The sequence below is a fragment of the Camelina sativa genome, chromosome 15 (assembly GCF_030686135.1).
Source record: "Camelina sativa cultivar CO46 ecotype springtype chromosome 15, ASM3068613v1".
Lineage (NCBI taxonomy): Eukaryota > Viridiplantae > Streptophyta > Magnoliopsida > Brassicales > Brassicaceae > Camelina > Camelina sativa.
In genome coordinates, this window is record NC_141894.1 from 23,150,476 (window position 1) to 23,161,707 (window position 11,232).

The window sequence follows — 11,232 nt, forward strand, 5'->3', positions numbered from 1 at the left end:
AAACCATGATGGGGGCAGTCACATTCATAGTCCTTGAAACGTTCCCATGCTTCATTAAAGGATTCGACCGGTCCTTGTTGAAAACTTTGCAACTTGTGGCGAAGAGAGTTGGATCTTGACTTGGTGTAGAAGGGGCTAAGAAAGGCTGTCTTGCATCCTTCCCAGCTTGTAATCGATCCAGGAAGTAGAGACTTTAACCATCTATGAGCCTTGTCGGCTAGAGAGAAAGGAAAAAGCTTACACTTCAAGAAATCTTCGGGAATTCCATTGGTTCTTGTTGTAGAGCAGATTTCTTCAAACAGATCAATGTGGTCCATCGGACGTTCGGTAGTAAGGCCATGGAACTGATTTTGTTTCACCAAACCAATAATTTGAGGTTTAATCTAGTAGTCACGTCTTGGGGGATCAGTGATACGGATAGCAGCGCGGTCTTGAATAAATTGGTTAGGAGCATCATAATCGGCTATGGTATGGTTACGTGCGGCACGTCTTCGCGGGTGCACATAAGCATGTTGTCTTCCGCCAGCTTGAGGTAGTGGTGGATTAAGGACAACAGCAGGCTGGTGAGGAGGAACATCGAGGTTATCTCCCACCCCTAGAGGACTAGCATCATGAGGAGCTTGTTAGTTGTCTCGGCCAACTTCAGAGTCGAGTTGCGGATCAGCGGCTACAAGGTTGGGGTTACCACCTTGTGTGAGAATTGGTTCTCCTTGCTCGTTGATATGTCATGGTTTTGTGGTTTTTAACCATGATATAAAAAGTCTTTTAGTGTCTTTTGATTTGTTTTCTAGGATGTTTTTGAGTCTTTACAGGTTTTATAGGATTTTGGCATGAAAGGAGTGAAATTGAGCAATTTGGATCGTTTTGGAGCATTTAATCAAAGAAGTCAATTTGGAGTCTGATCAACTGACCAGTGTCGATCGACACTGAAAGAGCATCGATCGACACCCAGTCCAAACCGACGAGAGAGCCAAAAATTGGAAGTTTTACAATTTAGACCAAAGTCTTTCATATTTGCAACACAAGTCCCTGCCGTGTTTTAGGACATATAACTAGTATTTTTAGGTTTTACAAACCATTAAATTTGATTCTAGCAAGTTTTTATTTTTCTGCAACCCCGTGAGATTTTGAGAGCTTTGGAGAGAGAGAACTGTTTTGTAGAGAATAATTTCTTGAACTCCCTTTTACTCTTTTAATTTCAATTGCTTATTATTTAGAATCATGTCTTGTTCTTCATTAAATATGTCTGAGTAGTTTGCTTGTTAGGTTCAGGGTTTTTCATAGGGGTTTTATGAATTATTAGATCTGTTTATTTAGGATTCATTATCTATCTAGATCTTCATCTTTGGTTGTTCTTCATATTAATTCTTGATTGATCACCTAGAATTAATACTCTAGGAAAATAAATTGATATGAGAATATAATTGATTTTCCTGATAAAACCTTTTGATGAGCAAAATTACTTTCTGCAAAGAGATTTGATTTAGTAATTTTGTGAACAATCTAAACTTGTTTTTAAAGCTGATTTTTAACCTAGAATTTTGCAATGAGATTTGGATTTTCTGGTTTTAAATTTAGATAATATTTGCAGTAAGAACTGATTTATTTTACAAGAGTGTTTAGAGTTCTAGATCTGATCTTAATTGCTTGAATCCTAATTTATTGATTGATTTAATATTCCATAATTTTCTAAGAAATTTCCTAGACCTAGCTTTTTAATTCTCTGAATTTACAACAGTTTTATTTAATATTTTACATTGCTTTTATTTTACAGTTCTAGATCGGGGACTCTTTGATGTACCATTAGATTTGAGTTTTTGATTTTGTCTAAATTTTTCTTTTTATTTGAAATTTACACGCTTTTGTTTTCTTTTCTCTTGTGTGTTTCAAGTGTATGCCTAATAAGCCTAACACAAGGAGCAACAAGACTGGTCCAAATATGAAATTTTCAAACCAAGAGTTGGGAAAACTTGAGCGTGAGAACCAAAAAGCAGCCAAATCCTTGAAGATGGTTAACACAATCATTCTGATGTGTGATGAGGATGGTGCTATGAGGGATCAAGAGGGCCACTTGCGCAATGAGCTGGGCCAAAAGTTTGATGCAGAAGGCAATGTGATTGCTGAAATTGCTGTTGTCGACGAACCAGCTGATGGTGTCGATGGTGTCGATCGAGAAGCCTTTGGACCACATTGAGCACTTCCCATACTCACTTGACCAGTATCAAGGCTAATGGAGTGACTGAAGATTTCATATTCTGTAAGCTCTTCTCATACTCACTTGCAGGAGAGGCATCTCAGTGGTTGAAGCAGTTTCCAGCTGGATCTTTGACAAATTGGCATGATATCAAGGTGGCTTTCCTCAACCATTTCTATGATGATGCAATGTCATATGAGCTGAGAGTCAAGATCTCTTCATTCAAGCAAGGACATGATGAAGCTTTCAAGGCAGCTTGGGTGAGATTCGAAGCTTATCAGAGGGACTGTCCACACCATGGTTTTTCAAGGGTACAACTGTTGAGTATCTTCTTTAGAGGGTGTGACTGGAAGTATCAGTTAGCTTTGGATGCGGCAAGTCATGGGAACTTCAAGACAAGATTTCGAGAAGATGCTGAAGTTTTGATTGAGAATTTAGCTTCTAGCAATAGCACTAAAAGAGCTGATGCTGAAAGAAAGAGACTGCATGGAGAGTTCGATTCAAACCAGCTAGCTTCTTTTTATGCTAAGCTGGATTCAGCACACAATATTCTTATGGGTAAGAAGTCAGTCCAATTTGCTGCTGAAGTTGAGACATTGGAGCCAGAGCCAGAGAATACAGAGGAGAATGTCAAATATGTGTATGGAGCTGGGTATCAGGGAGAAAGATTCGGTAATCAGCAAGGCAACAGACCTTACAATGGTGACCAGAAGCAGCAACAGCACAATGGCTATACAAGAACCTATGGGAATTCATCTTATCAGTCTCCACCTCCTAAGACTTCTTCTGAGAGTAGAATGGAGGCCATGCTTGAGCAGATTCTTCAGGGATAAGAGAATTTGACAGTGACATTCAATGGAAATATTGACAATGTCTATACTAAGCTGAATAAGAAGATAGAAGCATTGAACATTCATGTCAAGAAACTAGAGAATCAAGTTATTCAGACTGCTGGGTCTATTAAACGACAAGAGGGGTATCTTCCTGCGAGAACTGAGTCAAACCCCAAGCATGCTTGCAATGCCATATCAGTGAGAGATGAAGATGATGGTGAAATTGCTTCTGTAGAAAAAGGAGAGAAACTGACAAGTCTCTCGGTTTCAGATGATGGGTGTCGATCGACACAACCTGGGTGTCGGTCGTCACTCATCCCAGACGAACCCAGAACCTGCAAAATCTCAGGTTCCAACAGTTGAGAGGGTGTATCAACCTAAGGTTCCTTTTCCTAAGCCTAGGAGGTCTAAAAAGGAGCTTGAGGAAGCTATATGCAAGGCTATGATGGACAAGGTGATGATTGAGATGCCTTTGATTGATGCAGTAAAGCTTTCACCACCCCTTAGGCGCTATGTCAAGAGAATGGTATCAAATGGTTTGAGCCCTCAGGAAGGAGCACTGCTTACTAAGGATGTCAGTGCGATTCTGTTAAATCAGCCTTCACAGAGGAAGAAGGAAAAGAAGCAAGAGGTGGTTTTCTCAAAGGAAGTGAGTGCAATCATTCAATGTAGGACTGCAGAGAAGTTACCAGATCGTGGAAGCTTTGTACTTGATTGCTCTATCTCCACAGGAAGGTTTGCTCACTCACTTTGCGATCTTGGCTCCAACATCAACTTGATGCCACATTCTGTTGCTGTGAGACTTGGGATGACAGAATTCAAGCGAACTCAGATTTGTCTAATCCTAGCTGATCGATCCCGAAGAATTCCTGAAGGTGTTTTAGAGGATATTCCAATTAAGGTTGGCAACTTCATGATTTCCACTGACTTTGTGGTGCTGAAGTATGATACAGAGCCTAAAGATCCTCTCATCTTAGGAAGATCTTTCTTGGCTACAGCTGGTGCCATCATTGATGTGAAGAAGGGGCACATAGCACTGAATGTGGATTGTTTGAGTATGAACTTTGAGATGGATAAGCTGATGAGGGCTCCTACTATTGATGGATTATGTTGAAAAAGTTTCTGCTACACGAGCAACAGGCTCAGTGTTGATCGACACACCGTCAGCATCGGTCGACACTCCTCCACATCCGAGACTGAACTTGTCTACAACTGATGCTTCAAGTCAGAAAGCTGTTCCCAGACAGAAAGCCCCCTCACTCCACACTCTAAGGTCCTCAGGTAAGGCAAAGGTATGCATATTCTTTACCCAAACCTCCTCTTATCATCAATAAGACCTTCAAAGATACAAAAACTGTTTTACAGTTAACCAAGCCACGAGATTACCGTAAAGTGCTTGTTTCTTCTGTTGATGATTTTGCAGGGCTTAAAAGAAGCAAACCCATCCCTAAATCCCGCCCTGGTCCTGTTCCTTGCATACTTGGCAAGCCTCATGCACCTAAAGCTTATACACCACCTTGGATGAAGAGGTCATTCACTCAGAGGCATTCACTGCCACGTTCTGATCCACCGGATGCCTGAGCTTAAGCACAGTCAAGCTAATGACTGAAAACAAGCACTTAGTGGGAGGCAACCCACTTATAGGTTTTTCTTTTCCTTTTGGGTCATTTTTGTTTTTGCATTGTGTCAGTTTGTGTTTGAAATTTTTTTGAACTTATGAACTATCTATCTATCATGTTGCTTTTGACTTGTGTTTGAGTGTCTCTTAACAGAATAATCATCCAAGGATTGATCTAACAACTCAACAACACAACTAACTGCAACTAACAAGGAGTTACGGCCAAAATAACAACCATTCGTGATGAGTGTCGATCGACACTAAAATGGTGTCAAATCCCAAAAGAACTCTAATATAAAACCAAAAATAAGATGTCCCAAAAGAACTCTAATATGAAACCAAAAATAAGATCTAACAACCTAAGAACTCTAACTTCCGGATGGTTGGATGGATCGACTTGATTCCACTTCGAGGAGAAAGATGACTCTTCCAGCTTTCCATAGACACCAAGTACGTCGAAATGTGAGATCTGGAAGTTCTTCAAACGTTGCCCGTTCCGTAAAGCTCTGAAACTTTCCTAAAACGTATTTTCCTTCCCTTTTGGTCCAAATTGCTATAAAACCTGTAAAACCTTGTTGAAACCAGAAATACTTGATAATAGACCTTTTATACATAAAATCTCATCAAACTCTTCCTAAATGCATATGAAAACTATAGCTAATATGAGTAAAATAATGACTTTATCAGAAGTCTATTTTGAGAAAACGATATGTTCCCAACCATCACCATCGTGGTTCAAATCATATTCTAAGGAGGGCTTCTAGACCAACTGATGGAGCGTCTACCGTCACGTAAAGTTACCAACGAGAAAAGACGTCTCTTGTTTCTAAGGAAGAGAAAGTTGTATTTGATTTGTCATCATCACCAAAGGAGCATAAGGAGTTGCTGGTTCAGGATAATCTGTTGGAAATAACAAATTCTCCGAGTGAGCAAATAGAAGCCGAAGAACCAAAGCATTAAGAGGTCAGCAAAGATTGGAGTGAGGAAGCCACAAAGGAAAGCATGATCATTAACAACCTTCGCAGTATGGATGATTCAGCTAGTGCATCAACAAAGAGGTGTCCAATATTTTCTACACTTGAAGTATATACCATGGATTTCAAAATGGTGGAAGCAGTGGACTTTGTTTTTGGAGATTCAGCATTTGTCAAACCAGAAAAAAGAGTAAAGAGTTTACTAGCAGAGGTTACAGAACCAAGTAGAGAAAAACCAATGTTCCATTTATTGTCAAGCAAGATAGAGCAAGTTTTGGATTTTGTAGGAACCAAGAAAGGTCTCACTAAAAGTAGTGCAATTTTGCCTCATGGTCAACAATATGGAGTCTTATATTCCCTGAAAGAGAAGCCACCAGAATCAGTTCAACACTCTCCAACCCAAGGCCTTATGATGTAGTAATTTTCAGTATCAATTATTTATCAATCCACAATTTGCAATCAACCAACACACCAAGAATACACAAAATGCTTAATCTATTCTTAATCAAATAAAAGTTCTTTTGTCTCCAACTTAACTAATTAAATGACTCAAATAAAGCAAACAAGAAAATGCAATTAAAGGCAAATAGAACACAACTAGCAATAATATTGAAAATCAAGAATTAACAAGAGAACTTTGGGCAAGGTAACTGACTTGGGAGATAGCTAATCAATTCTAGATGTCTAAGCAACAATCAAGAACAATCCTATGGCTAAGAACACTTATGCAAATCAATTCATTTCCATGATAGAGATTCTATGCTAATCAAGTGATAATCAACAATTTCCAAAGGCAATCACAAGGTAAGCATGCATTAATATCAAGTCTAAATACCACTAAGCATCCTAATCATCAATTTCCATTGGCTAGGTATGCAAAGCTCTTGATTAATTTGGTTCAGGAATTTCATCAAACACCTTCTGGGCAAGGAAATCCTAAAGTCTAGATTCAAGCTTTGTCAAGGCTATCTAGCATTATTATCACTAATCAAGATAGGAAATACATAGACAAAGCCCTAGACATCAAAGATCAATCATCTATCTCCCTAATCCACCTAGCCCAAAGTTCTTAAGGATCTACTCACTCATGGTTATGATCAAACAAAGGTAGAGGTTTGATCTTTGTGAAATCATAATTAGAGATTGTAGATTAGGAGATATGAAAGATAAACTGCTATCAAAAACTGGAAAATCAACCAAGAATCCAATAAACCAAGAGTAAACAAGCTTAAGAACCCTAAGTGGCTGCTAAAACAAGAGATAAGATAAGATATAAGGTAAGATATGAGTCTCCTTAATAGGTTTAAAGTATTTATAGGAAAGTAGAAAAGAACCTGGTCAACCCAAAACAAACTGGGTCAAACCCGGGTCAACATTAAAACAAGTGAGGAGATGGCTCCAGCGGCCATGGTTTGGCCGCTGGTCCTTGGCCGCTGGTGTACTCGCTCCAGGCCTCAACTCCTCACGCGGCCAGCTCTTGGCCGATGGTCCTTGGCCGCTGGTGTACTCGCTCCAGGCCTCAACTCCTCATGCGGCCAGCTCTTGGCCGATGGTCCTTGGCCGCTGGTGTACTCGCTCCAAGCCTCAACTCATCACGCGGCCAGCTCTTGGCCGCTGGTCCTTGGCCGCTGCTCCATACGCTCAATGCACGTCCTCTGGCTATATATACGGTCACTAAATCAGGTATATCTCTTTACAAACACATCCGATTGTCCTGAAATCACCTCCATTGCAAAGATGACTCAATTTCGAATAACTTTTGTGAAGAACTCCAGAGCTAAATCCCAAGGAAAGGTCTTTATACGAGTCCATCTTTGAGGGACTGCAGACTGGTTCCGGATCATCAATCATCTTGTGCGCATCCAAATGTGTGTCTTCCATTATATTGCTACTTCTTGACTTATTTAGCTCCATAGCACACTTTTCTTGTACATCTCTACTCCAACACCTGAGATATCAAACTTGATGCAAAATGCAGCCTAAACAGTCTAAATGCTAATGCATATGCACAAAACAATGAAAAATTAAGCTTTAAAATCACATAAAAACACAAGATATCACCTTACAGTTTCGAGGACGAAACTTTTTCAAGAGGAGGGATATGAGATGATCATGAAACCATCCAAGACGACCTTGGAGTCAAAGATGAATTGTTCCAGCCGAACAACCATTTGGGATACATTCTTACCGCATCTAGAGCATATCACGAGGTGGAATCTGTCCAATAGGAGTTCAGATGAAGGAGTTATTCATTTTACAAATGAGGTGAACTCATGGCAACGCGACCTGGAGCTACGAGCATTCAAAGGAGGATTCCGACAAAGCCAGAAGAATTCAAGCTGTGAACCAAACTGTTATGGAATCTTGATCACTCCTTGAATCACAAAGAACTGGAATCACATTAAAATCAGTTCGTACTTGAAAGATATGGATATTTCAAGTCAGTGGATCTGTCCCAGTCCCAGTTTCGCGTCTGAGCCAATGATTGTGTTACACAGACCAACTCATCATCAATTTTGACACGATGTCAATGGATCTCTTATGTTTCCAACAACCTAAAGAACACAAGATTTGGTCAACAAACCACAAAGATACGCCCCATTTGCCAAAGGAGGTCAATATAGTTCTTCACTTGAAGAGTTTTTAATCCAATTGGTTTAGGAGCTTCCAGAATTATGTTTGGCAACCAGTAGTTGTTTCTACTAAACACAAGGTCAATAAATGGTACAGCCCATGTTGTTTATCATTAGCAAATTGGACCAAGGAGTCAAAGAGCTAAGAAGCTAAGGAATGCACTTAATGGGCTAATTCAAGAGATTATGGGCAATGAGAGCATAAGAATTTTTATTGGGATGATGTATATCAATTCCAGCCCAATTTGAGCTTAATTCAAGTCCAAGAAAGCCCAAAATAATCACTTCTGAAACTTGTTATTGTGTGTGGGTGATGAATGATGAATGAGATGATAAACATGTGGAATGCAAGGAGTTTCAATTTCCCTTATTCTGTTGTAGTATAAGAGATGTCAATCCTAAATGAGAGTGATGTAAGCAATCAGGATGTGAATACTTGTCTAAGTTAAGCCAATTATAAAGAATGTTTGTCACTAACAACCTAATGATGAATGTAAAATGCAGAATGTGAAAGCTATTAAGACTAGATACTAAATGCAAAGAGAACATAGTGATTAAAGCAGTAATGTAATGAAAGAGAAACAAAAACTACAGTAATGCAAGACAAGTAATGAACAGGATTAAACAGGACTAAGATAAATGCAACAGAAATGGAACTACAATGAAACAGGAAATGAAACAGGACAGATGCAGAACATAAACAATAGATACTGGAAGGAGCTCAAGCAAGCACACGATCGGATGCTTGATCGAGTACTAGGTCGAGTGGGTTGAAATCCCAGAACAGAAACAGATCATCAACAAAACAGAGCAGAACAAAAGTAAAGCAAACAACAAGCGATTAAACAGGATTCAAACAGGTAAATCAATAGATAAGGAAAGTCCTAAGGATGGATTCATGGGCTGGACTCTAGCTATGATTATCTAAAACTGGTCAACAAGCCTCAATCAAACATGAGCTATCTCTAGACAATGATCTCCTAATATAAGTTAATCCAATCTCTTGGCAATAACAATCAAGCTAAGATACTCCCAGTCTAGCTCTCACTAGCAAAGATCATATAAAAGCAGGCATTAAACAACAGATCATTATAGTCAAAAATCAACAAAACATCTAATCTCTTAGCATGCTTCATGATAATCTCTAGATCTAGCCTTATCTAACAACTTAGACATTGGTGTGATGCTAAGAAGCTTAAGATCTAACATTACCCTCTCAGATATAAGGATAGCATAGAGCATATCTAGCTTAGAAGAGATCTATAACAAACAAGTTTGACCAATCTAAAGAATCACAACCATCATCCAGCCTTAGCCATCCTTAAGATCCTAAGCCACTACTCACAATCACAAAACATGATGAAAAAAGTCATAAACCCAGAAATCAATGAAACTTGCATGATTAGATAGACAAGATAGAGATCTACAATATTGAAGAAAGAATCAAACAAGAATTCTTAATACTTTTAGAGTTATGGAACAAGCAAATATCAAAGATTTCTTATAAATAAACAAAAGTGGCTAAGAGATCTAAGCAATAAAAAGCAAAAAGAAATAATTTCCCAAAAGGGTAAATACTAGGTCTAGGTTTTTGTACTCTAAAAGGTCTCTCCTTTGGTGGCTGCATGATACAAGGCTTTATATAGAAAAAGGAGTGGAAGCCCTGAAAATGCTAAAAGACAAAATAGAAGGACGGCTCGGTCAACTCGACCCTGTGTTCGGTGGAGTGCATGGTCCAGAGGCCTCTTCTCCTGCTTCTTCCATCCGGTCGAGTCCTTCTCGCACACGGTCGAGTGGACTTCCGGACCTTGATTCTTCAGCTCTAACTCCCTTGTTTTCTTCTCTTGATAGCTTCACTCCTCTTCAGCATTTCTTCCATGTTCCTTAGGCTCCAAAATCACCTGTTTATGCAAGAAAATATGCAAATGCAATGCAACTCTACTCTAATGAATGAACAGTCCTAAAGCTATACAATAATGGCCAAAATAGAAAGCAAAATATGCAAAAGATGTGAATATACTAAGGGAAAACAAGGTAAAATATATGAACATCAACACCCCCAAACTTAGTCTTTGCTTGCCCTCAAGCAAATAAATAAGACATAAGAAGGTAGGTGATGTTTGAAAGTGGGATCTCAGCTCCTAAAGCTTGCCAATAAACTAGCTAGAATCAATGTCCAAGTTACTAGTACTATGATGCAAGTTGAATGAGCTGTACTTAAAGATTTTAGACAAGCCTACCACAACCTTTACTGATTTGAGTCTTAGACATCCACTAGCATTCAAATCAACCATCTCCTTTCACATTCATTAATCAAGAACATGAATCAACCTTATGCAATGCTTAAACTCATTTGGCTTGGTAATAAAGGTTTAGAGACAATGATGGTCTCTCTTTAGAGTGGGGCTTACCAATATCAAGGTTCTCTCATAAAAAATGGATTGAGCTTTAGAAGAAGGCTAAAGGTAAGAACACTTAGACACATACAAGAACAAAACCTTGTCTACCCAAAGTGTCCTAGTTCTACCCTTTATCTTCAACTTTTCTTAAATACCCTTTTCTCTCTTGTTTCTAAGCCTTAGGAGAGGTTTCTTATTTGAATCACTAGTGGAATGGGGGTTTCTTTCTTATTGCTATGGTTCCCTTTTCTTCTTAATTCTTAAGACATAAAAGCTTTTTGCTCTACTCTTCTTTTCTTTCTTTCTTTTCTTTGACTAGAACCATCTTTAAACAATCTTATACTTCCCATTCTTTCACTAGAGCTTTACTTAAACACATTCCCCTCCTAAAGACTTTAACCTTTTTCTTTCTCTTTTTCCTCTTTTCTTTTCTTTTCTTTTCAAACAACCAAGTCCCAAACCCAACAATAAAACCATCTAGTCCTATTTAGTTTGAAAAATGCAAACTAGAACTACACAAGGCTTTACTCTTGTCAGCTCAAACCTAACACTTTCTACCAAGTTCAATCCCAAAATAGGCC

At 38.8% G+C, this 11,232-nt stretch overlaps 2 non-coding genes across 2 annotated transcripts; one reads left to right on the forward strand and one right to left on the reverse strand.

Moving 5' to 3' along the window:
- On the forward strand, window positions 1–109 carry LOC147926961 (small nucleolar RNA R71). The gene has a single exon (XR_015583213.1). It is a non-coding gene; the product is annotated as a small nucleolar RNA R71 (small nucleolar RNA).
- Window positions 110–2,391: 2,282 nt separating this feature from the next.
- Window positions 2,392–2,498, reverse strand: LOC147926962 (small nucleolar RNA R71). Its single transcript, XR_015583215.1, has one exon. It is a non-coding gene; the product is annotated as a small nucleolar RNA R71 (small nucleolar RNA).
- Between the last annotated feature and the right edge of the window lie 8,734 nt (window positions 2,499–11,232).